We start from the raw sequence: 26,563 nt of genomic DNA, 5'->3' as shown, positions 1-26,563 counted from the left end.
TTTATAGCCTTATTTGAAATATTCCAAATGTTTTTTTACACATGTCAACACATTTGTTCCTTTTCTCTCAGCCAAGGGAGTATACTTTTTAGAAAAGAAAGTTAAAATTAGACTTCTTAGAAAGTTTAATACCCTCCACTGTTATTATAGAAAGCTGTATTTTATTTTATGTTATAGAGCATATTCATCTACCTTTATTTGAGAAGGAGATATTAGGTCCAATAAGTATAAAGATAATTCTAAGAGGGATAATTATTTCCTCCCAACCATTTTCAAATAGATAAGAGATCTATTTTTATTCAATATTAACATCAAAGTTTTATGAGGTTTATCTAAAACATAATTATTGCTGGCAATTAACAGACAGATTAGAAACCTGAGTGGTAATTGAGATCACGATGAGAAATATCAGAAATGGGCCTCACTGGAATCAGTAGACTTTTGGAGTAGCCCCTACCTGTGTACTCATCTCTCTGTGCCGAGACTCCACCTTGTAGTTGAAACTCCTTTTCATGGTTAAATGCAGCATGTTTCTGTCTCCCACGCAAATAGCTCACTTGTCCACACCCCACCCCACCACCACTATTTCCAGCAAAGCCTGGGAAGTTTCTTCCTGTGAGATTCTCCTGTCTGCTCAAGTAAGGTATCCAGTTGTGAGCCGTGTCCATGCAAACATAGCTCCATGTGCCAAGATTGTTTGTTTATTCTGGGCTCTTCACCTTGTTCAGTGGGATTGAGAACATACTTGGTTAGTTAAGATTCCACAACATGCTAGTTAACGTGAGTTTCAAACAACTAAACCTGCATGTCATCTTTTACCTTTTTTTGATATCTACCATGAAATCCATTTTTATACAATCCTGTAGATACTTTCCAAGGAATCTCAGCCAGAGAGACATAGTATAGGATCCAGACATTTGCTTTGCATGCGATCAACTGTGATTTGATTTTCAGAACTACATATGGGCCCCCTGCCAGAAGTGATCCCTGAACACAGAACAAGGAGTAAGCAGGTGTGACCCAGACCCTCCATGCCAACCTGATAAAAGGGGTCTTGCTGTCTTTCCAGTTAGGTACTTGTTCATTACAGGTGTTGAAACTTGCTGTTTTCTTATTGATATAAACTTTTCCATTCTATGTCATCATATCTGTTTGACTTTCATCAATCCTTCCTGTTTCTCTATCAAGAATTGGCCAACTCTAACGCCCCAGGCCAAAAGCAGCCCACTGACTGTCTGCTTTTTAAAATACCATTTTTTAATACATCCACTTCTTACACCTTCTTATTATCTGTGGCCTATGTCACAATAAAGTGACAGAGTTTAGCATTTCACAGAGACTGTTATGGTCAAAAGAGCTGAAAAATTTTTACTTACCTAGTCCTGTACAAAAAAATAAAAGTGCTGACCCTGGGAGATGGAACCCAGGATGCTGCACACACAAGGCATATGTTCTGCTTCTCAGCCACACCCTCACACACTTTCTCCCCCTGCTCTCTTTTAAGAGTTAATAGTTTTCCAGTCTTGTCATGTCACAGCTTCCTGGGAAACTTGATTTGTGTACTTATAGTGGCTTACACAGCTAATCAATAAATAGTCTGAGGTGCTTAGAATTAGTGACTAGTTCAAGCAGGTCTGAATTAGTGTCTAGTTCAAGCAGGTCTCATGTCACACATTCCTATGAGAGATGAGAAATTCATCACCCCTAAGGCAGTACACACACCCTGCTGTTCCTGTTCTGAAGAACCAGAAGATACAGATGAGTAATGATTTAATGAGGTTCCTTTCAATATATTTGCTGGTGGAGACATGTTTAAGAGCAGCTGGTTCATGAAAGCAGTAATAGAAAACCATGAGACTTGGGTTGGAGCAATAGTACAATGGACTGCTTTACACGTGGCAGACCTGAGTTTTGTCCCAGCATCCCATATGATTCCTGGAGCACTGTCATGAGTGATTCCTGCCTTCACAGCCAAGAGTAATACCTGAGTATTGCAAACTATGGCCCAAAAATACAAACAGAAAGGAAGGAAGGAAGGAAGGAAGGAAGGAAGGAAGGAAGGAAGGAAGGAAGGAAGGAAGGAAGGAAGGAAGGAAGGAAGGAAGGAAGGAAGGAAGGAAGGAAGGAAGAAAGGAAGGAAAGAAGGAAGGAAGGAAGGAAGGAAGAAGAAAAAGGGAAATCATGAGACATACATTCTTGTAGTTGTACAGGAGGTGCCCATAATCCTAGGGTCTCATGGTCTCCTCATGCAAAATGGACCATTATCCCTGTTTTGACCATAAGAAAGAAGTTGAGGGTCCAGGACAGTTTTCAAGGGTAAAGAACATGCATTTTTGTACATATGCATGAGAACTAAGTTTGATGCAGCACAAAGCACAAAGGAAGGAAGGAAGGAAGGAAGGAAGGAAGGAAGGAAGGAAGGAAGGAAGGAAGGAAGGAAGGAAGGAAGGAAGGAAGGAAGGAAGGAAGGAGGGAAGGAAGGAGGGAGGGAAGGAAGGAAGGAAGGAAGGAAGGAAGGAAGGAAGGAAGGAAGGAAGGAAGGAAGGAAGGAAGGAAGGAAGGAAGGAAGGAAGGAAGGAAGGAAGGAAGGAAGAGATGAAGGGAGAGAGGGAGTAATGGATAGAAGCAGGGAGGGAGGGAGGACAAAAGGAAAGAAGGAAGAAAGCAAGGAAGGAAGGAAGGAAGGAAGGGAGGGAGGGTGGGAGGGAGGGAGGGAGGGAGGGAGGGAGGGAGGGAGGGAGGGAGGGAGGGAGGGAGGGAGGGAGGGAGGAGAAATTTTAGCTCATAGAGACTGAAATTTATCCAGGATCATGCAGCCACATGCAGAAAAGATCTCAAAAAAGAGATCTACTGACAGGAAGCCTTGGATTCCTTTCACAAAGAAATTACTATGCTCTATAAGTGGATCAACATGGAAAGTATCATGCTAAGTGAAATGAGTCAGAAAGAGAGAGACAGACATAGAAAGATAGCACTCATCTGTGGAATATAGAATAATAGACTATAAGACTAACGCCCAAGAATAGTAGAAATAAGTACCAGGAGGTTGTCTCCATGGCTTGGAGGCTGGTCTCTCATTCTGGGTAACTCAGGGAAGAGACCACCAAGTAAAATGTGGTTGGAGGTCATGTGGGGGAAGGGTGATGCGGGCCGAATACAGACTAGAGACTGAACACAATGGCCTCTCAACACCTTTATTGCAAACCACAACACCTAATCAGACAGAGAGAACAAAAAAATGGGGTGGGGGGGAGACGGGACTGGGGAGGGGGAGAGGGAAGTTGGGTTTACTGGTGGTGGAGAATGGTCACTGGTGAAGGGATGGGTTATCGAACTTTGTATGGGGGAAACATGAGCACAAAGATGTATGGATCTGTAACTGTACCCTCACGATGACTCTCTAATTAAAAATAAACTAATAAAAAAAGAAAAAATTTAAAAAAGAAATTACTATGCTCAAAATCCATAATTATGAGTGAAATCTGGTCATAATAAAATTCTCTTACATGGTTATAATGACACTCAAATAAGCTACATGGTCTCAGCCACTATAAAGTGTTCTGAAAATATTTCTGCTTTTTTTCTTTTTTGGTCACACCCAGCGATGCACAGGGGTTACTTCTGGCTCATGCACTCAGGAATTACTCCTGGTGGTGCTCAGGGGACCGTCCAGGATGCTGGGAATCGAACCCAGGCTGGCCGTGTGCAAGGCAAACTCCCTACCCTCTGGACTATCGCTCCAGCGCCACCCCCCACAAATATTTCTGAGGTAATCTAGGATTTGGAGAATTTATAGGAGCTTACAAACAACTGCCCTCTTGAATGGTTTTCTGTGTTCGCTTCAACTCTCGGGCATTCATTGCAGTGGAAATGCTGGAACACATGAAATGCCAAACAAGACAGTGTTCAGTGGTGAGCAAGGGAAAGAAACAATCATTCTATCCTTTTTTTGGGGGGATCACACCTGTCGATGCACTCAGGAATTACTCCTGGTAGTGCTCAGGGGACCATATGGGATGCTGGGAATAAACCCGGGTCGGCCGCGAGCAAGGCAAACGCCCTACCTGCTGTGCTATCACTCCAGCCCCTCATTCTATCTTTTCAACATATTCTACGTTGCAATCAAATCAGATACCGTCTGTATTCCCTTATTTCTGAAGAGTTCCTTACGAAAATAACCCCCTTGGCTTCTGCCCAGTAGCTCCTTCCCTGCAGTGCAGACACCAGCCAGCCTGGGAGCAGCACAGGAGCCAGATTCCACACTGTTTTCTTCATTTCCGTTCTCCAGAACCCGCTGTGCTTCCAGGAACCACCTCTGTGCAAATCTCTTTGTCAACCCCCTTTCCTTCAAGCAGAACATGCAAATTATGCTTCTGGGAAGTTTCCCCACTTATCAGAAAACTCCACAGATGTCTGCATTCCTTGTAGATTCCACTGGGCTTCTCTTATGTTGTCTATTCCTTTTCACCTACAAGGTAAAATGCTATGGAAACAGAGAGATCATGGACAGTTTCAGAAGGGAAATGTTTGAACTAGATTTCAAAGATCAGAAAATACTGAGAGAAAGTTAGGAATAACAGAGGTTGGGGTCGGATATAGTCCTGTGGGTAACAGTTCAGAGAGGAGCTTGGTTTGGTTTAAATACCAGATTTACGGAGGGGGCAATGGGAGCATGGAAAGGAAGAGTAAAATTCTGGGAGCAAGAAGTGGGAGAATAGATCTCAAGCTTGCATAAGACCTTGGACTTTAACTTGGTGGACAAATGGTGAGTCATTGAATGTTATGTAACAGGGAAGGCGTAACTATGCCTTAGAAGAATTTCAAAACCAGCAGCACAGGTGACCACTGGGATTGGGATGAGAGGCAGAGTAGTAACAACATAAAGCAAGGCAGCCAACTTCAGAATACTCTCTCCTCTTGCCTTATTTGTACAATAGAAATTATATCAGTGTTGTAAAAAGTTGAAGAACAAAATAACATTATCAGAAAGTTTCAAGTACCAAGCTCCTAAATGTAGCTAATATATATTTGTTAACAGTTCTTATTCTGCTGAATATTTGTTAACCTAATTTTTTTACGTATTTGTTAACCTAATTTTCTACTGGTAGTAGAAAGATGAGAGAATTTCTTAACTGACTTTTCTTTACTTATCTCTTGGATATATGCTTTCACATTTAATCTCATTATTAGAAACTTAGAGTTTCTACCAGATCATCTATGAATGGAAGCTTACTTCCGTATCAAATCTGACTGCCAAATAGGGATGTTTTGACTAGAAGCATAATTATCACATTAAAACCGTTCACTGAGATGGAAGACCACTTTAGATAAGAATAGTTATTAACAAGTTCCTATGTTGTAAATAACCAGTAAATGAAAACACAAGTTCTTAAGCATTCATGAACATAATGATGTGGGTACAGAAAATATTGGCTTCCATTTCAAACAGCCTCAGTAATAATGCAATCCTTAAGTGGGCACATCTCACTAGCATCCCATTCTGGCACCCAATACTACTATCACATCAAATGACTTGCTGCCTGAGTTCTGTTTCCGATTTTTTTCTCTTCTTCTTTTTTTTGATGCTCAGATGTTACTTTCAGGCACTGCTCTTAGGAATTACTCCTGCTGGTGCTTGGAGGAACATATGGGATGCTGGAGCTTGAACCCCAGTTGGAAGTGTGCAAGGCAAACACCCTGCCCACTGTACTACCCCTCCAGCCCTGTTCCTGATTTCCTGCCTTTTGTTTCAGATATGTCTTTCTTTTTGTAATTCAACCCTTCTGGTTTTAATGTCTCCAATATATTTAAATTGCCCAGGGTGTTCACATAAGATACTTTTAGGGAGGAAATTTTTGTTAGCTGTTCTCTCAGCATTGGGTTTAATCCACATGGAAAGAAGTCATATGAGCCAAATATGGAGAAAATTCTTTCCCAACATGCCCTTTGATGAATTTCTAATCTTCCCTTGGGTCCTATCCTCCAGACCACACTGTGCTCGGAAGTGTTTCTGTGGCCCAATGTGTACACATAGAATTCACGGGGAGAGCAGAGACATATGGAATGTACCAATATTCTTGTGAAAGGTCAAAGCCCACCACCTTACTTTTTAATGAACAAACTAAGTCGTTTTTCATTGTTAAGTGTTTTAAACTCTTTGGAGGTATAAATAATAGCATAGAACAAAGATACAGTTATGTGTGCATAAAGTTAACGTTTAACAGAGTAAACATAGATTCAAAGTCAAAGGATGGAAAAAAATCCTGCAAGCAAACAACTCCCTTAAAAAAGCTGGAGTGGCCATCCTGGTATCCAACAACATAGATTTCAGGTTGAAAAAGATTAAAAGGGACAACGAAGGTCATTTTTTATTTATCAGGGATATGTGCAACAGGAAGAAATCACACTCTTAAACGTATACGTTCCTAATGAACGACCGGCTAAATATTTAAAACAACTCCTAACAGAATTCAAAGAGGACACCACTAACAGCACAATAGTAGTCGGAGACTTCAATACGGCCTTATCGCCCCTAGAAGATCGACAAGAACAAAACTCAACAAGGAAACACTGACTCTGAAAGAAGAAATTGAAGAGAGAGCCCTAATAGACCTATACAGGGCTTTACACCCCCCCCCCCCAAAAAAAATACACATTCTTTTCCAATGCACACGGAACATTTTCCAAAATAGACCATGTACTGGGCCTCAGAACATACCTCAGTAGAATCGGAAAAATAGAAATTGTATCAACCATCTTCTCAGACCACGATGCACTGAAGATAGAAGCTAACCACTCACCAACACGGAAAACAAATCAAACACCTGGAAATTAAACAATTCAATGTTGAACAATGAGTGGGTCAGGAAGGAAATCAAAGAAGAAATCAAAAGATACTTAGAAACAAATGAGAATGAAGACATGAGCTACGAAAACATATGGGACGCAGCTAAAGCCGTGTTAAGGGGAAAATTTATAGGTCTCCATGCATTCCTCAGAAAGGAAGAAAGGGCCCACATAGATAGCTTGACTTCATGACTCAAGACCTTAAAAAGGGACTAGAAAAAGGGACCCAAACCAGACCGAAGGAAAGAAATAATAAAAATTAGAGCAGAAATTAATGGCATCGAAACCAAAAAAAACAATCCGAAAGATCATGAAACAAAGAGCTGATTCTTTGAGAAAATAAATAAGATTGATAAACCGCTAGCAAGACTCACAAAGAAAGAGAGAGAGAGAGAACCCTAATAAATCGAATCAGAAATGAAAAGGGGGACATCATAACAGAAAACAGTGAGATTCAAAAGATCATTGGAGACTACTTTGAAGGTCTATATGCCACAAAACAGGAGACTCTAAAAGAAATGGATGAATTCCTTGATTCCTACAATCTCCCAAGACTGAACAGAGAAGACTTGGAATACCTGAATAGACCCATCAATGTTAAGGAAATTGAAACTGTAATCAAAAATCTCCCCAAAAACAAAAGCCCAGGCCCAGATGGTTTCACTGGTGAATTCTTCCAAACATTTAAAGAAGACCTGTTGCCAGTTCTCCTCAAACTTTTCCAGGAAATTGAAAAAATAGGAACTCTCCCAAACAGTTTCTATGAAGCACACGTCTCCCTAATACCAAAAGCAAACAAAGACACCACTAAGAAAGAAAATTACAGACCAATATCCCTGATAAACACTGATTTGAAGATTCTCAACAAAATATTAGCAAATAGGATCCAACAACTCATCAAAAAGATCATACATCATGACCAAGTGGGATTCATCCCGGGGATGCAAGGATGGTTTAACATTCGAAAATCAATCAACATAATCCATCATATCAACAAAAGTAAAGATAAAAACCATATGATCATATCAATAGATGCAGAGAAAGCATTTGACAAGATCCAACATCCTTTCATGATGAAAACCCTCACCAAAATGGGGTTTGGAGGAACTTTCCTCAAGATAGTCGAAGCCATCTACCACAAGCCTACGGCAAGCATTATCCTCAACGGGGAAAAACTAAGGGCCTTTCCTCTAAGATCAGGCACAAGGAAAGGATGCCCACTCTCACCACTTCTCTTCAATATAGTACTGGAAGTACTTGCGATAGCTATTAGACAAGAAAAAGAGATTAAGGGCATCCAGATAGGAAAGGAAGAAATCAAACTCTCACTATTTGCAAACGATATCATACTATATCTAGAGAAGCCTAAAGCCTCTACTAATAAACTCTTAGAAACAATAGATTTATACAGTAAAGTTGCAGGCTTCAAAATCAAAACCCAAAAATCCATGGCCTTCCTATACACAAACAATGAGGCAGAGGAAACGGACATGAAAAAAGTACCAGGAGGTTGACTCCATGGTTTGGAGGCTGGCCTCACATTCTGGGGAAAGGGCAACTCAGAGAAGGGATCACCAAATATAATGCAGTCGGAGGCCATGCGGGGGAAGGGTGATGTGGGCTGAATGTGGGCTAGGGACTGAACACAGTGGCCACTCAACACCTTTATTGCAAACCACAACAGTTAATTAGAGAGAGAGAACAGAAGGGAATACCCTGCCACAGTGGCAGGGTGGGGTGGGGGGAGATGGGATTGGGGAGGGTAGGAGGGATGCTGGGTTTACTGGTGATGGAGAATGGGCACTGGTGAAGGGATTGGTTCTTGAACTTTGTATGAGGGAAACATGAGCACAAAAATGTATAAATCTGTAACTGTACCCTCACGGTGATTCACTAATTAAAAGTAAAGAAATTTAAAAAATAATAAAGTTAATGTTTAATTAGAATATATCATAACCAGTTCTTTGGGCATATGAATTCTGTAAAATAGGGTTCACAGTGTAGGCATTTCAGCGACCATGCAGGTAGATTGAAAGGAAATCAGTCATCCTGGGCAAACTCCTTATGGAGTGATGAAGAATAAAGCAATTGAAGCATGAATGTCTTTAAAGTTGCTCAAATTCATCCTATTAGTACATGGTAACAAAAACCTGTTGGAGCTGGAAGAATTCTGTAGTTTTTATCCTCTGAGTCACAAGCTGAAGCCACTGATCTATACTAAGATGTTACCAATCAAAACAACTTCTCAAGGTTATGCTTAAGGTCGTGAAACAATTTGCCTAAATTCTCTTCTGAAATCCTTAGATTTAAGAACTGAAAAATAGCTCTATAATAAACTTCAAATTAATGTGTATAAAATGTGAGATCAAGGCCAGGACACATTTCTTTATTTAATGATTCTGTTATTCCAGTAGCATGGAATTAAAAGGGCATTCTTTCCCCACTGAAATACAAATGGGCTGAAAGTCTATGTTTAGTGCACAGGTTAAGAAATCTAAACAGATCTTCAGTGGAGATGAGTGCTACATTGAATCATGACTAATTATGATCTAATCACAATTTACTATTGAGCATGATTTATTACAGGAATGTAGGGTTGGCTTAACATTTGAAATCTAATGTATGCGATCACTAAAAGAATAAGAAATCACATGATTACCACAAGACATGAAAAAATCATTTTATAATAGTCAATACTTATTGGTGATCATAGTTTTCAGTGAACTAGTAGCACTGTAGCACTGCCTTCCCATTGTTCATCAATTTGCTTGAGCGGGCACCAGTAACATCTCCATAGTGAGACTTGTTGTTACTGTTTTTGGCATATCAAATACACCACAGGTAGCTTGCCAGGCTCTGCCGTGTGGGCGGGATACTTTTGGTAGCTTGTCGGGCTCTCCGAGAGGGATGGAGAAATTGAACCTGGGTCAGCCACGTGCAAGGTAAATGCCCTACCTGCTGTGCTATCGCTCCAGTCCAGTGAACTAGTATAGGAGAAATTTTTATTTTGATAAAGAATATTATACTTCACCAGGGAGATAGCTAAATTGCTGGAGTGCAGGAGTCCTGGATCCAATATTTGGCACTGTATAGTGCCTCAGGGTACTGGTGAGTGTCACCCCCACTAGCACTGAGTCAGAAATACCCCCCAGAACTAAGTATGGTCAAAAAAGCAAATAAGTGAGTATCATACTCAGTGGTGAAATATTTAATGCTTGTCCCACTGAAATTAGGAATAAGAAGGGAGTGTCAATTATCACTACGTAGACTGGCTAACACAGGGTTCACTCTGTATAACACATGAGTCTCACTATGTATACCATGAATGTTGGACTGTACTGGGAAAGGTCTGACATCTGTGAAAGGACACCAGCGAGAAAGATTGTGTAGAAAATAAGAGCCCCAGGCTAGAGTACAGTTTAAAATAATCTGGGTCAAGGTGATAGAAGCCAAGGAACAAGTGTTACTAACTGGAGGATAATCTGCCAAGTAGAAGTGATTTATCTTCTAGTATTTCTGCCATGCTTAGTCTTTGGCTAGGAGCCAGGTCAGGGAAAACACCAGCAAGAACAGGGCAACAGTTTCTTGTAGCAGATTCTCATGAAGAGAGCTCTGAGTGGTCGCAGGTCCAGAGCCACTGCACATGAAAAGGTGCTCAAACATCTCTACTCATCAGTGCAAATAAAAATGGTAGTGAGGGTATGGTGCCCCAGCAGCTCAACCTGTACCTGCTGGCTGAGTGCACCAGCAGCCTGATGGTGACTTCAGGCTTCCTGATACCCCAAAATCGCTGCTGTGCCTCTGGCCAGACCCCAACAACTTGGGACCAAATTTCCTGAGAAATTAAACAGTCAGAAGTAAGGTATGTGAGTATCACACCAACAACCAACCTCTGGCTCAGCTATACAAGCTCATTTTTCAGACTTGCTTCAGAGATCCATAAATAAATCTCAAAAGAGGTCAAAAGCCACAGTTAATCTCGAATCCACGCAAGGCTGAGCAGACCAGGGTAAAAGTCTGGTGCCTGTCCAAGCAGAGCCCCTGGCAGCCTCTTGCTCCCACATTCTAAAATCACCGCCACACCCCTGGCTGTCTCAGGACAAATCTCACCAAGATATGTTGAAAATAGGAAGGTTTTGTGACCGATCTCCAGGCTTTCTTGGAGTTGGGATGGGCTGCCTCCCCCCACTTCCCAGTACTCCTTAAAGAACCGGCAGTCACTCCCATGAACCAACTTCAGTGCCACCATATAAGCTCTTCTATCGATCTTGCTGCAGAAACCGATAAATAAATCTCAAAAGAGATAAAAAACAGCAGTTAATCTTGGACCCACGCAAGGCTAAACAAACCAGGGTAAACCAAAAAGGGGTGGGTCAGCTTGGTGCCAGCCCAAGCAGAGTCTTCAGCAGCCACTTGCTTCCACAATCCAAAAGCACTACCATGCACCTGGCATGACTCCACCATCTCAGGACAGACCTCACCGAGACATAATCTGCTGAAAAGTTGGGTATGCAGGTTTTGTGATTGAAATCTGCAGGCTTTCTGGGGGTTGGGATGGGCTACCTAACCCCACCTCCCTGTACTTCCGGAAGCCTTAGCAGTCACATCCACACCCCAAAGTCACCATATAGTTAAAAAGCTACTTCAACCTTACCTCTCTGATAAAAATACTGAATTCTGTGAACAAAACAATAGCCTCTTAGTACCTGTACTGCAAACCACAATGCACAAAAATAGAGGGAGACTGGGGGTGAAGGGTGGGGTGTTGGAGGAAGGTGGGAGGAAAATTGGGGACATTGGTGGTGGGAAATGTACACTGATGGAAGGATGGGTGTTGAGGGATGGGTGTTGGATCATTGTATGACTGAAACCAAATCATGAACAGCTTTGCAATGGTCTATCTCAAAGATACTCAATAAATTTAAAAAAAAACTAATGTGGAGTTCATGCCTGCTTCAGTCACCTTAATCAGTAGCTGAGTATAGCAATACCCCTACATTTAAGAACATTAAGAACTATAAAAATAAATAAAAACTATAAAAACTATAAAAATTGAAAACTAAAAAAAATAAAATAGCAGTGAGAAACCTTTCTACGTGGCTAAAATTTTCAAAGTTGACAACATCAAATGCTTGATAAGAAACTGGAACAAATTTTTTTTTAAATTTTAAATTTTTGTGAATCACCATGAGATACAGTTGCAGAATTACAAATTTTCATTTATGATTATGTTTATGATTATGTTTCAATCAAACAATGTTCAAGTATCCACCCCTCCACCAGTTCCCTTTTTCCACCAATATTCCCAGTGTCCCTCCTGCCATCCCCCTCTTCTATCCCCCTGCCTCTATGACAGATACATTCCTTCCTACTCTCTCTTTCCTTTTGGGTGTTACGGTTTGCAATATAGGCACTAAGCAGCCATGATGGTTGGTCCATAGTCTACTTTCAGCATGCATCTACTAAAATAGAGCAAATTTATGATATCCAAGAAACGTAATATATAGTAGAAATAGAATATGTTACAATAAATAACTTAATGTATATAAGTAAATGTCAACTTAAACAGATTTCCCCCTCTACTTCTCTTTGTTGCTGGCTTATTTAAGGTGGGTGGATGGTGGGTCACACCCAGTAATACTCAGGGGCTCTTTCTCAGTGCTAAGGAGTGACCACTGTTGGTGCTCAGGGATTATGTTCAGTCCTGGGAACTAAAACCAGGACTACAGCTGAAGACGCTGTAGGCAAGGCAAATCTTAACCACTGTGCTACCTCTCCAACCCCTGTTGCTGTTTTGGTTGCATCAATCACTGGGGGGTCCACCAAGCTTGCTTGATTTGGAGCCTACACACTCAGGCTCAGTACCTGCTGGGAGTCACACTCACTTAGTCTTGGTGCCTGCTCACATACTGTTTGTATTGTTTACTGTGAATCACTGAGGTGCTCACACACGTGCTTGCTGGGCACCACACTTCTGGACAGAGTGTTGGTGTTGCTAAGCTTCACTTGCAGAGATTGCACAAACCTGGTTGGGCACACTCCATCATGGTGTCAGGAGTTCCAAATAGCAGAGTTTACAGGACTATGCTTGGTGTATGAGTCACAGGAGTTGAACTCAAGGCCTTGAGTTCAAAAGGTAAAAGCCTTTAGATAACTAAGCATTCTGCAGGTCCTTACATTTGAATATTTTAAAATTTTATTGGTGAATCACTGTGAGGTACAGTAGTTAAAAACTTACGAACTTTTGTATTTGCATTTCAGTCATACAATGATCATTTACCCATTGCTCCACCAGTGCCCATTCTCCTCCACCTATGTCCCCAATGTTCTCTCTCCTTTTGAGTGTTGTAGTTTGAAATAGAGGTATTGAGTGGCCATCGTGTTCAGTCTATAGTCTACATTCAGCACACATCTTTCAACATGAATGGGCCCTCCCAAAATCCTTTACTTGGTGTTCCCTTCTCTATCTGAGCTGCCTTTCCCCCCAGCATGTGAGGCTGGTTTCCAAACCATTGAGCAGACCTCCTGGTACTTATCTATACTACTCTTGGGTGTTAGTCTCCCATTCTGTTACTTTATATTCCACAGATGAGTGTGATTTTTCTATGTCTGTCTCTCTCTTTCTGACTCATTTCACTTAACATGATACTTTCCATGTTGATCCACCTATATGCAAATTTCATGACCATATTTTCTAACAGCTGCATAGTATTCCATTGTGTAGATGTACCAAAGTTTCTTTAACCGGTCATCTGTTTTAGGGCATTCTGTTTTTTTCCAGATTGTGGCTATTGTAAACAGTGCTGCAATGAACATACAAGTGCAGAGGTCAATTCTACTATACCTTTTTGCCTCTCTGGGATATATTCCCAGAAGTGGTATTGCTGAGTCAAATGGGAGCTCAATTTCTAATCTTTTGAGAATCTTCCATATTGTTTTCCAAAAGGGCTGAATCAGTCGGCATTCCCACCAGCTGTGAAGGAGAGTCCCTTTCTCCCCACATCAAGGCCAACACCAGTTGCTTTTGTTCTTTTGGATGTGGGCCAGTCTCTGTAGTGTGAAATGATATCTCATTGTTGTTTTGATCTGCATCTCCCTGATGATTAGTGATGTAGAGCATTTTCTCATGTGTCTTTTAGCCATTCGGATTTCTTCTTTGAGAAAATTTCTGTTCATTTCCACCCCCCCATTTTCTGATAGGGTTGGATGTTTTCTTCTTGTAGAGTTCAAGCAGTGCCTTGTATAGTCTTGATATCAACCCCTTATCAAATGGGTATTGGGTAAATATCCTTTCCCATTCTGTGTACTTTCTTTGTATTTTGGTCACTGTTTCTTTTGAGGTGCAGAAGCTTCTTATTTTAAGATATTCCCATTTGTTTATCTCTATTTTCACTTGCTTGGTCAGTGGCATGTCATCTTTGAAGATAACTTTAGCTTCAATGTTGTGGAGGGTTTTGCCAACCTTGTCTTCCATGTACCTTATGGATCCTGGTCTGATGTTGAGGTCTTTAATCCACTTTGACCTGACTTTTGTACATGATGTTAGATAGAGATCTGAGCCCATTTTTTCCCATGTACCTGTCCAGTTTTGCCAGCACCATTTGTTGAAGAGACTTTCCTTGCTCCACTTCATACTTCTTGTTCCCTTATCAAAGATTAGATGATCATACATTTGAGGCTGTGTGTCAGGGATATTCAACCCTGTTCCATTGGTCTGCAGCTCTGCCTTTGTACCAGTACCATGCTTTTTTTAATCATTACCGCTTTGTAGTAGAGATTGAGGTTGGGGAGGGCAATTTCTCCCATCTTCTTTTTCCCAAGAATTGCTTTAGCTACTCGTGGGGGCTTATTGTTCCATATGAATTTCAGTAGTGTTTGCTCCATTTCTTTGAAGAATGTCATGGGTATCCTTAAGGGGATTACATTGAATTTGTACATTGCTTTGGGGAGTATTGCCATTTTGACAATGTTAATTCTCCCAATTCATGAGCAGGAGATATCTTTCCATTTCCTCATGTCCTCTTTTATTTCTTGAAGTAGCATTTTATAGTTTTCTTTATACAAGTTCTTTACCTCTTTAGTTAAGCTGATTCTGAGGTACTTGATCTTTTGAGGCCAGTTGTGAACATGATTGCTTTTATCATGTCACTTTCTTCTCTCTCATTATTTACATATAGGAAAGCCATGAATTTTTGAATATTGGTTTTATAGCCTGCAACTTTACTATACAAGTCTATTGTTTCAAGAAGTTTCTTGGTAGAGGTTTTGGGGTTCTCTAAGTATAGTACATATCATCTGCAAATAGTAAGAGCTTGATTTCTTCCTTTCCTATCTGGATGTCCTTAATATCTTTTTCTTACTTAACCACTATTGCAAGTACTTCCAGTACCATATTGAACAGAAGTGGAGAGAGTGGAGATCTTTGTCTCGTCTGTGATCTTAGAGGGAAGGCTCTTAGTTTTTCTCTATTGTTATATTTGAATTTTTTAAAGTACTTTCCTTTCAAAATGTTTTGGGGAATCAATTCAATGACCAATAAGGAGGTAATTTTAATATGAAAGAGAAATTATTTATTCCACAAGCATTTTCTAATATTTACCATATGCTAAGACATATGCTGGGAGCTATGTATGCATCAATAACTGACATTAGCGCATCTAGACTATGAACTGAGCTAAAATATCAGAAATCCAAAAGATTTCTATGAAGAGCTCATAGAGTCTTCATTCTCAGCAATGAAAAGAAACTATTAAATGATGCCTTTTCAGCAGGCCTGATTGTTGGGGGGAAATTCAAAACAATAATAGTGAGCTCTCTATTGAAATATTGAATGTATTCAAAGTATAGAGAGAATAAAGTGAAGATCATTAGCTACTAAGGTGGGGACTGGGTGGGAGGGGGGTATTTTGGGGTTCTTGGTGGTGGAACTTGTGCACTGGTGAAGGGATGGGGTATCAATCATTATATGACTGAGACTTAAACCTGAAAGCTTTGTATTTTTTACAGTGATTCAATAAAATAAAAACAAAAAAAATAATAACTGACATTAGTCATTCCCTCTTAGATCAAAAGAAAAAGGAGTTAATGTTTATGTTACTAAGCAATCATTGTGTATTATGAGGAATGAATCTTTATGATAAATTTGTGAAGAAGCTGAGATTAAACCATAAATCAGGAAAAAGAAATTAAGTAGCATGCCATGTAAACAGGAGAAAGCAGTTAAGTAGCATGCCTTACATCACTTATCATCAGGCAACAGATTCTGTTTAAACCAAGATGCATTAAATCTAAAGGCAGCACTTTCCTCTCACAGTGCACTTTCCAGAGTAGTAAAGAGTCTCCCTTCTCATTAGAAGCAAAAATCTGTACACACCAGTAATGAGACCCTCCAGGTCAGAAAATTTTGGTGGGATCTTATATGGGTATGTGGGCTCCAAGTACCAGTTTGTTCTAAGAAGGAGAGATGAACTCAGGCTGGAGGAGCAGGAACACCTTTGCACTCTTCACCCTGGTTCCCATAGGATTCCATGCAGTCCAATACATGTTGATTAAATGGCCACTCCCTCTGCCTTATGGTACTGCTCAAATAGACATCCAAGACACTATGTTCTTCCGTGACTAGAGACAGATGTTCCAAGTTTTTCAGTATGCCTGGGAAATATATGTATCATGTAATGTTCTGTGCAACAACAGATATTTGTACTGACCTGCTGGCAGCCGGAAATTAAGAATTCTTCTGTTCTCAATACCCAAGATAGGACCAGCCAGATAAATGGCTAGTGATTTCATCATGGGCTTTAATTCTTAAAAGTGGGCCAAATACCCTCTAGCCCTACTCCTGTAAGTGGGAAAGAGGGGGCTGCGTTTCAAACTGTATCAGTAACAGGCAGAACCTGGTACAGTATCGCAGGAGTCTGAAGTAGATGGGTTGGTTTCAATATTGAATAAAGGTTCCTGGTTCTCTTCAATGTCAGATCCCAACACATGTAGGAACCTTGAAAGTGTCGGCCCAATAGGATCACAGCAAATCTGATGAAAAAGGTGAATAGAAGACATCCAAACTCGATGTCTGAAAACAACAACAAAGAAGGTTCAACTCACACCCACTAGACCAGTAAATGACTTTAGTAACACCGCTGTGACATATAACATTTATAAGTTCTAACTCCTTTTACATGTATCTCTTTTTTAAAAAATTTATATCACTGTGACTTACCAATTTTTTAATATAGTTGTTTCAGGCATTCAATGTTCTAACATCTATTACACCACTAGTGTGACCTTCTCTCCACCAATGTCCCCAGTTTTCCACCCACCATATAAGCCTGTCCTCTTAGCAAACACAAAATAAGTTTACTTTATATTTTTGTTACAACACGAAGGCAAATAGAATTCTTTAAAAATCAATAAAAACCAGGGTTAAAGGAGTTAAAATTTATAAATGTTAGGTCTCCTTGGCGTTATCATTGACAAACAGGCCACTATAGTAATTCCTACTCCTGAAAAGGCACCCAGACACCTGCATATGACTTCCTAATTCTTGGGGGTTTTTTTTGTTTTGTTTTTGCTTTATGGATCACACCCAGCAATGCTTAGGTGGTGATGCTCTTCACTCAGAAATTAATCCTGGCAGTGCTTGGGGGACCATACAGGATGACGGGGATTGAAGGGATTGAACCCAGGTGGGCTGTGGACAAGGCAAACGCCCTACCCGCTGTATTATTGTTCCGGCCTGGACTTCCTAATTCTTAACAAAAGGGTGGGCAACAAAGTATGAGGGTGAACCCCAAGTGTGGGCTTAGCCACAAAATATAGGCTCATTGCTTAGGCCTCAGCTCAAAAGGCTTTTTTTTTATTTTATTTTTTTAAGAAAAACAGATTTTATTTGGAGGTTTTGAAGGGAAGGAGAAAGAGAAAGTGGGAAAGAGTGGAGAGAGTAATGTGCTCAAGAGAGAACAGGGGCTTCTCCAAGGGCATCCTACACACATCCAAGTATTAGACATGAAAGCATGAAAGTACATCCTCAAGAGGGGAGATGCAGGCGACACATGTGCTCGGCTATATGGACGCAAGCAGCACATGGACTTGAGCAGCATATGCACTCTAGAGGCTTTTTAAAACAAAAATAAGAGTCAGTTACTGGAAGGAGATTTGAACAGAGGAATGTTTAGAAAAATAATCCAAGCATTTCAGTTAAATAAGAAGTTAGAGTGATTTAATCCAGGAGTAAACGGTGAAGAGACATAAATTTACTGGAATTAATGGGCAATATATTCATCAGAGAATCTAATATGGAGACACCTTATACTTTTATTAATTAGCTAATTTCATTTACATGTAGATTTGAGTGCAAATAGCGTATATGCAAAACAAATGTGATGACAGACAGCAAGAACAAGCTTGGGAGTAGGTATGAGTCAACTTTGGATGGTTTGCTATGTTTGGGTTGCCGTAACAAAATACCTTAGGCTGGGTGATTTGAAGGCCACAAACTATTATTTCCTCACAGTTTAGGCAGCTGACAAGTTCCCAGATCATGGTGCAAGCTGAGTGAGGAGGGCTCTCTTCATGCTGTGTTCTCATTTGACAGAGCAAGAGAGTCAGAGCCACAGTACATAGGATAGAGAAACTCTTATAAGGAATCCAAGTCCTTCTCTCATGGCTTCATGTAAACTGATTTATCTCCCTAAGATCCCTTCTGAATATCATTACATTATGGGCCATAGAATTTCAACCTCTGGATATATTCCCAGAGGTCATATGGAAGCTCAATTTCTAGTTTTTGAAGGACTGTCCATATTGTTTTCCAGAAAGGCTGAACCAGTCAGCATTTCCACCAACAATGAAAGAGCATCCCTTTTTCCCCACATCCATGCCAGCACTGGTTGCTTTTATTCTTTTGAATGGGTACCAGTCTCTGTGAGATGATATCTCATTGTTGTTTTGATTTGCATCTCCCTGATGACTAGTGATGTGGAGCACTTTTTCATGTGCCTTTTGGCCATTTGCATTTCCTCCTTGAGGAAACTTCTGTTCATTTCTTCTCCCCATTTTTTGATGGGGTTGGAGATTTTTTCTTATACAATTCTACTAGGCAGAGAGACTACTAGACAGATCGTCTCTTGCCCCAGCGCCTGGCTGTCTTCCCTAGGGCCCCTCAGAGGGGATGGGTTCCAGCTTTCCTCCCCGCCCCGAGTAGAGCTCCCGGCAGCCGAAGACCTCCGGAACCTAGCCACAGCCATGCTCAAGGCCCCTCTCCACACGCTCAGACAAGCCTCACTCATGCATGAAAGTACCGGCAGAAGAACCCAGATGTGTGTAATCCCATCAACAATCAACATCCAGAGACTTAAAAGCAAGCTCCCGGAAGCGTGAGGCCGCAAAGCTTATAAGATATAAGGATATCTTATAACCTACTTCTCCCTCTGGGAGAAACTGGCAAGCTACTGAGAGTTTCCTTCCCACATGGGAGAGCCTCACAAGCTTCCTATGGTTTATTCGTATGCCAAAGTCAGCAGTAACAAGCTGGGTCTCATTCCCCTGACCCTGAAAGAGCCTCCAATGTGGCATCGTTGGGAAGGCCGAGTAGAGAGAGGCTTCTAAAATCTCAGGGATAAGATGAATGGAGAAGTGACTGAGACCGCTCGAGAAATTTGATGATCAACGGGATGATGATGATGATGATGATGATGATGATGATGATGATGATGATGATGACAATTCTACTAGTGCCTTGTATATCCTCGTTAAAGAAACTTTGGTACATCTACACAATGGAATACTATGCAGCTACTAGGAAAGATGAAGTCATACAATTTGCTTATAAATGGACATGGAGAATATCATGCTAAGTGAAATGAGTCAGAAGAGAGGGACAGACATAGAAGGACTGCACTCATTTGTGGAGTATAGAATAACATCATATGAGGTTGACACTCAAGGACAGTAAAGACAAGGGGCAGGAGGATTGCCCCATGGCTGGAAAACTAAGAAAATGATGGCTGGATGAACCAGCTGGGATGGGAGATCCATGCCAAAAGTAGATAATGAAACACATGATGACCTCTCAGTGTCTGTGTTGCAAGCCATAATGCCCCAAAATAGAGAGAGAGTATGGGGAATATTGTCTGCCATGGAGGCAGGGGGAGGGTGGGAAAAGGGGGGTATACCTGGGATATTGGTGGTGGGGAATGTGCACTGGTGGAGGGATGGGTGTTTGATCATTGTGAGATTGCAACCCAAACATGAAAACTTGTAACTATCTCACAGCGATTCAATAAAATTTTTTTAAAAAAGAATTTCAACCTCTGAATTTTGGGGAGGAGGGTGATGAGGCACAACTTAGACAACATCAGAACTGACACGCAATAAATGAATTGTTGTATGGCTGGCTCTGCACCTGTTCTCTTCATGCCATTAAACAGATTGAGATGGACATCTAGGAGTGAAGAATCCGGGCTGGAGGATTTGAATGCTCTGGACCCCAAACCGAGCCAACAACACCAGGGTGCCAGACAGAGAAGGTACAGCCAACCCGTCTTCTCCAAATGGAGTCATGGCAACACTGAGCTTCTACTAACATGGCTCCAGTATGTGGGACTGGGATATCTCTTCAAACCCCGTGGCCACTTAACCTTCCCTGATATACAAAAACAAAAACAAAAAACAAAAAGTGCTCAGGAATGACTTCAGCACCTCAGAGCAGCCATTATCCCAGAGGCACAGAAACCAATCTCGGAATGCAGTGGCTGCTGACAGATATACTCCTGGACTGTGAACTAAGCTACGGGCCCATGCAGCCCCGGGAGGGAAAGGGTTTTTGTCCCTCGGTCTTTTCCCCTTTGCGGCAGCATGACAACTGCCACTGTTCAGAGGCAATTGGACAGTGAGGTAGGAGCTTGCAGTGATGGGATGCATGGGGAATTTCGTGTTGGGGGGGCAGAACCGGCCCTGCTTCCTGCCCAAATGAGACCCCAAGCGGCCGCCCACGAACGGCATCTCTGCTCCTGAACAGCCATGATCCCAGAGGCACACAAACCAATCTTGGAATGCAGTGGCTGCTGGCAGAAATACCTCTGAACTTAATACCAGAATCCCAAAACTGGGTGGCCGCATTTTGGGACCGTGCAACATCATATGCTCTTTGTTATCAACAATAGAAAACATACGATCTAATGATGCCATTCTGACAGGTCTAACTGTTGGGGGGAAAACTCCAAATAATGATAGTGAGTTTTCTGTCTAAAATTTAATGTAATCAAAGTAAGGAGAGAGTAAAGTGAAAATCATGTGCCACACAAGCAGAGGGGGAGTGGGTGGGGGGTATGCTGTGGTTCTTGGTGGTGGAACATGTGCACTGGTGAAGGGATAGATGTTCAATCATTGTATGACTGAAACTCAATCATATAAGCTTTATAACTGTAGCTCAAGGTAATTCAATAAAAAAATTTAAATAAATAAAATTATAATATAAAAAAATAAAAGAAAGAAATATGACACCACTGGGTTAGGGAGATAGTACAGTAGTAAGGCATTTGCCTTACATACAACCAACTCAGGTTTGATCTCCAGCACCCAATTTGGTTCCCAAGCACCATCAGGAGTGATATCTGATCACTGAGCCAAAAGTAAGTGCTAGCTATAGCTAGGTATGGGAAGTCAGGAAGGCAGGAAGAAAGGCAGGAAGGAAGGGAGGAAGGAAGGCGGGAAGGAAGGAGAGAAGAAAGGAAGGAAGGAAGGAAGGAAGGAAGGAAGGAAGGAAGGAAGGGAGGGAGGGAGGGAGGGAGGGAGGGAGGGAGGGAGGGAGGAAGGGAGGGAGGGAGGGAGGGAGGGAGGGAGGGAGGAAGGGAGGGAGGGAGGGAGGGAGGGAGGGAGGGAGGGAGGGAGGGAGGAAGGAAGGAAGGAAGGAGGGAGGGAGGGAGGGAGGAAGGAAGGAAGGAAGGAAGGAGGGAGGGAGGGAGGGAGGGAGGGAGGGAGGGAGGGAGGGAGGGAGGGAGGGAGGGAGGGAGGGAGGGAGGGAATGGGGAGGGCAGGTGGAGGACAGGTGGAGGGCAGGTGAAGGAAGGAAGGAAGGAAGGAAGGAAGGAAGGAAGGAAGGAAGGAAGGAAGGAAGGAAGGAAGGAAGGAAGGAAGGAAGGAAGGAAGGAAGGAAGGAAGGAAGGAAGGAAGGAAGGGAGAAAAGGAGGAACCAAAAGGGTGAAGGGAGGAAGGAGGGACCATTACCAAAGTAGTGGAAATCACATCATCAAGAAAGTTTGTGGGTGAAAAAAGGAACTGAGTGCATGAAGAGCTCAGAAGGCAATATCAAGAAGCTAGATGATTCTTTCTCCATAGCCCATCATAAATGTGGCCATGTCTCCCTTGAATTGAAGGAAAATTGTGAAGGGCTGCTGGGAGGGGAATATAGGGACAGCAGAAGAGGAATGGACAGAATGGGTGACGAGCACATGATAGTAAGAAAGCAGGGGCAAGAGAGATTGTACAAGACTTGCTCGTGGCTGACTCCAATTTGATCCCCTGACACTGCATGTTCTCTGACTGACTGCTGGCCAGATTGGCCAAGATTTACTGGGGAACATTGGATCTTCTGAGCACTGCTGGAGAGATATCTCACTCTCTGATTAAAATGAATAAGCAAGCAGAAAAAAAAAGCCAAACAACCCCAAAGAGAAGAACCTAATTCGCCAACATGCCTTAAGCATTATTCTGGCTTAAGTGGGTCGCTCTGAACTCAGATGTGGGAGATAAGAGCCCCTGGGTGATGTACATGTGGAGAGCCCTTCCACCCCAGCCAGCCAATGGGCTCCTTAGCTGAGGAAGACCTTGTGGTCCTCCAATGCAGCAGCTGAGCAAATTCTGCCTGTGAGTGTGAACTCTAGTTCAGTGGAAGTTCAGTCCAGGAAAGGGAGAGAGTAAGGAATGGATAGGAACTGAGTATATAGGCAGAGCTTTGTCTTTTGAAAGCAAGAGCTCAGCCTACTGTAAAAACCAGCTTCAGATCTTTATCAAAAGAACAGTCACTCTACCTCTTCTCACTGTTGGACTTCAGCAAAACCCTCACTCCCAATTCCCCAGGTCAGTGCCTTTTATACAAATGCAAATTATTTCTTGAGTTCAGCCCAAGAGGATTAGGAAAGAGACTGCAGACAAGATGAGAAGTAAGAAATTACATGTTTGTGAGGTGGCATGACCAAACCTTGTGCATGGCAAAACGTCTATCCTGGAGAACCACATACCCCCTGAGACTTCTGGGCTGCTTCCTGGGCTGCTCACCAAGAAAAAAATCACCCAGACTAATCTCATTTCATTTGCTGCTAGGCTTTATGTAAACAAGGGATAGCAGTAGACAGAGTAAGTATGAACAAGGTCTGGTAGCCATGAAATAAGGAGAAATGTGGCATTTATCTGACTCAAAGTTGGGCTGAACAACCATATCAGAGCAGGGTGGTTAGATACCTGTAGACCTGGAGAAGTTATTCCAGGGGATACTTAAACACATCACCCTGTTTGAGATTTTTACTAACAACTTGGGGGAAAGTTAGAAAGAGCATGTTGTCCAGCACAGCTTCTTACAGCAATGCACTGGAACTGTGAGCTGGGCAACAACTCCGTGCTGCCCGGGGATGGATTTTTCCTCTCCACCCTGTCTTTCTGCATGGAAAATGGCGGCGGCAGCAACATCCACATGGCCACCTTCTAAGACTCCTAACCCAGAGGTATACGGTTTTTACACTTGGGGCTCCTAGGGAATCATGGGAAGTGGGTGTTATGCCATGCCCTTGGCCCAGACAAATCCGGAGCTGCTGAGAGCGAAACAAACCCTCTGCGCCTAAAGACTTTGATTCCAGAGACCTTCTCACACATTTGGGCATCCAGCGCAGCTTCTTACAACAATGCACTGGGACTGTGAGAAGAGCTATGCCATTTCTGGCAGAATTTTCCCTGGACTTTATACAGAAATCCAAAACGCGTGACGCGGCAACTGCCGTGGCTGCGCAACTTAACATCTCTTAATTGTCAGCAATGTGAAACGGTTCCTTTTTAGCAGGTCTGACTTGGGGGGTGGGGAAACTCCAAACAATAACAGTGAGTTTTTTGTTGAAATATTGAAGGTAATCAAAGTAGCAGCCATTTCTCTGGACTGTGAACTAAGCAACAGCCCCACGCCGGCCGAGAAGAGGAAATATCCCTCTTTCCCGGTTGTTTCCCATTTTCGGGGAGAAACGCAGCGTGGCATACACCATACTATGAGGTGCGGGAAGGGGGATGAGGGGGAAAAAAAGGAAAAGGAAAAAGGGGAAAAAAGAGTTATGTACTTGGAGCAGTGGGGCTACATATCTCTTCATTCTCAGCAATGGAAAACTAATTATCAAATCCTTCCTTGGTAGTAGGGCTGTCTTTCTTGGGGGGAAACTCCAACAACAATAGTGAGTTTTGTGTTGAAATATGGAATGTAATCAAGGTAAAGAGAAAATTAAGTGAAATTCATCAGTTATGCAGTTAGGGGTGGGGGGGTGGGGGCAGGAGGTATACTGGGGGTTTTTGGTGGTGGAATGTGGGCACTGGTGAAGGGATGGGTGTTTGAATATTGTATAACTGAAACACAAGCCTGAGAACTTTGTAACTTTCCACATGGTGATTCAATAAAAAAAAAGAAAGGGCATGTTGGTCAAGTATCTAGTTGACAAAATCAGGAGACAGCACTTTGAAGTCAGGAATAAGATTTCAAGGGATCAGGGAATATGGTGCCACAGCAGGTCAACCTGTATACCTGTGGAGCAAGTGCATCAGCAGCCTGATGGTTCCTTCAGGCTTCCTAATACTCCCAAATTGCCACTGTGCCTTTGGCTGTACCCCAGCAACTTGGGACCAAGTTTACCAAGAAATTAAATGGCCAAAAGTTAGGTATATGGGAACCACTCCCACAAACCACCTCTAGTTCAGCTATACAAGCTCATTTATTGGCCTTAGTTCGGATATCCATAGATAAATCTCAAAAGAGATCAAAAGCTATAGTTAATCTTGGACCCATGCATGGCAGAACAGACCAGGGTAAATCGGAGGGGGGTGAGTTAGCCTGTGCCTGCCCAAGCAGAGCCCCCTGCAGTCACTTGCTTCCACAATCCAAAATCACTGCCATATCCCTGGCCTGACACTGTTTCAGGACAGACCTCACCAAGATATAATCTGCTGAAAATTCAAGCATGCGGGTTTTGTGACTGAAATCTCCAGGCTTTTTCGGGGTCGGGATGGGCTACCCCCCACACCTCCCTGTACTTACAGAAGCCTTGGCAGTCATATCCACACCCCAAAGCAGCCACCCAATTGAAAAGCTCCTCCAGCCTTACCATCTTGATAAAATACTGAATGCCCTGAACAAACACCATGACCTCTTAGCACCTGTGCTGCAAACCATAATGCACAAAAAGAAAATGAGAGAGAGAGAAAGAGAGAGAGAGCAAGAAGGAAAATGCCTCCCATAGAGGAAATCTGGGGGTTCAGGGATAGGGGATTGTGAGATGGTGGTTGGGAAACGGGGGACATTGGTGGTGGGAAATATACACTAGTGAAGGGTTGGGTGCTGGATCATTGTATGACTGAAACCCAATTATGAACAATTTTGTGATGGCCGATCTCATGGATATCCAATTAAAACAAAATTTTACAGGATTTTGCCAACCATGTTTTCAATGTACCTGATGGACTCTGATTTGATGTTGAGGTTTTTAATCCATTTTCATCTGATCTTCGTGCACGGTGTTAGGTAGAGGTCTGAGACCATTTTTTTGCATATAGCTGTCCATTTTTGCCATTACTGTTTGTTTGTTAAAGAGGCTTTCTTTGCTCCACTTCACATTTCTTGCTCCCTTATCAAAGATGAGGTGATCATATATTTGAGAGAGTGTGCAAAGATATCCCACCCTGTTCCATTGCTCTGCAGCTCTGTTTTTGCTCAGGTACCATGCTGTTTTAATTATAACCACTTTATAGTAGAGTTTACGGTTGGGGAGGGTGATGCCTTCCATCTTCTTTTTACCAAGAATTGCTTTAGCTATTCATGGTGGTTTGTTGTTCCATATGAATTTCAGGAGTATTTGATCCATTTCTTTGAAGAATGTCATGGGTATCTTATAGGGATCACATTGAATCTGTATAATGTCTTGGGAAGTATTGCCATTTTGACAGTGTTAATCCTCCCAATCCAAGAGCAGGGAATATCTTTCCATTTCCTCATGTCCTCTTTAATTTTGTGTAGTAGCATTTTATAATTTTCTGTGCATAGGTCCTTTCCCTCCTTAGTTAAGCTGATCGCAAGGTACTTGATTTTCTGAGTCATGATTGTGAATGGGATTGCTTTTTTCAAGTCACTTTCTGCTCTCTCATTATTTGCATATAAGAAAGCCATGGGCTTTTGGGTATTGATTTTATAGCCTGCAACTTTACTACATAAGTCTATTGTTTCTAGGAGCTTCTTGGTAGAGGCTTTAGGGTTCTCTAGATATAGTATCATATCATCTGCAAATAGTGAAAGCTTAATTTCGTCCTTTCCTATCTGGATGTCCTTAATATCTTTTTCTTGCCTAATCGTTATTGCAAGTACTTCCAGTACTATATTGAATAGAAGTGGTGAGAGTGGGCATCCTTGTCTTGTTCCTGATCTTAGAGGGAATGTTCTTAGTTTTTCCCCATTGAGGATAATGCTTGCCATGGGTTTGCA

The sequence above is a fragment of the Sorex araneus genome, chromosome 5 (assembly GCF_027595985.1).
Source record: "Sorex araneus isolate mSorAra2 chromosome 5, mSorAra2.pri, whole genome shotgun sequence".
Lineage (NCBI taxonomy): Eukaryota > Metazoa > Chordata > Mammalia > Eulipotyphla > Soricidae > Sorex > Sorex araneus.
This window is presented reverse-complemented; position numbering follows the sequence as displayed.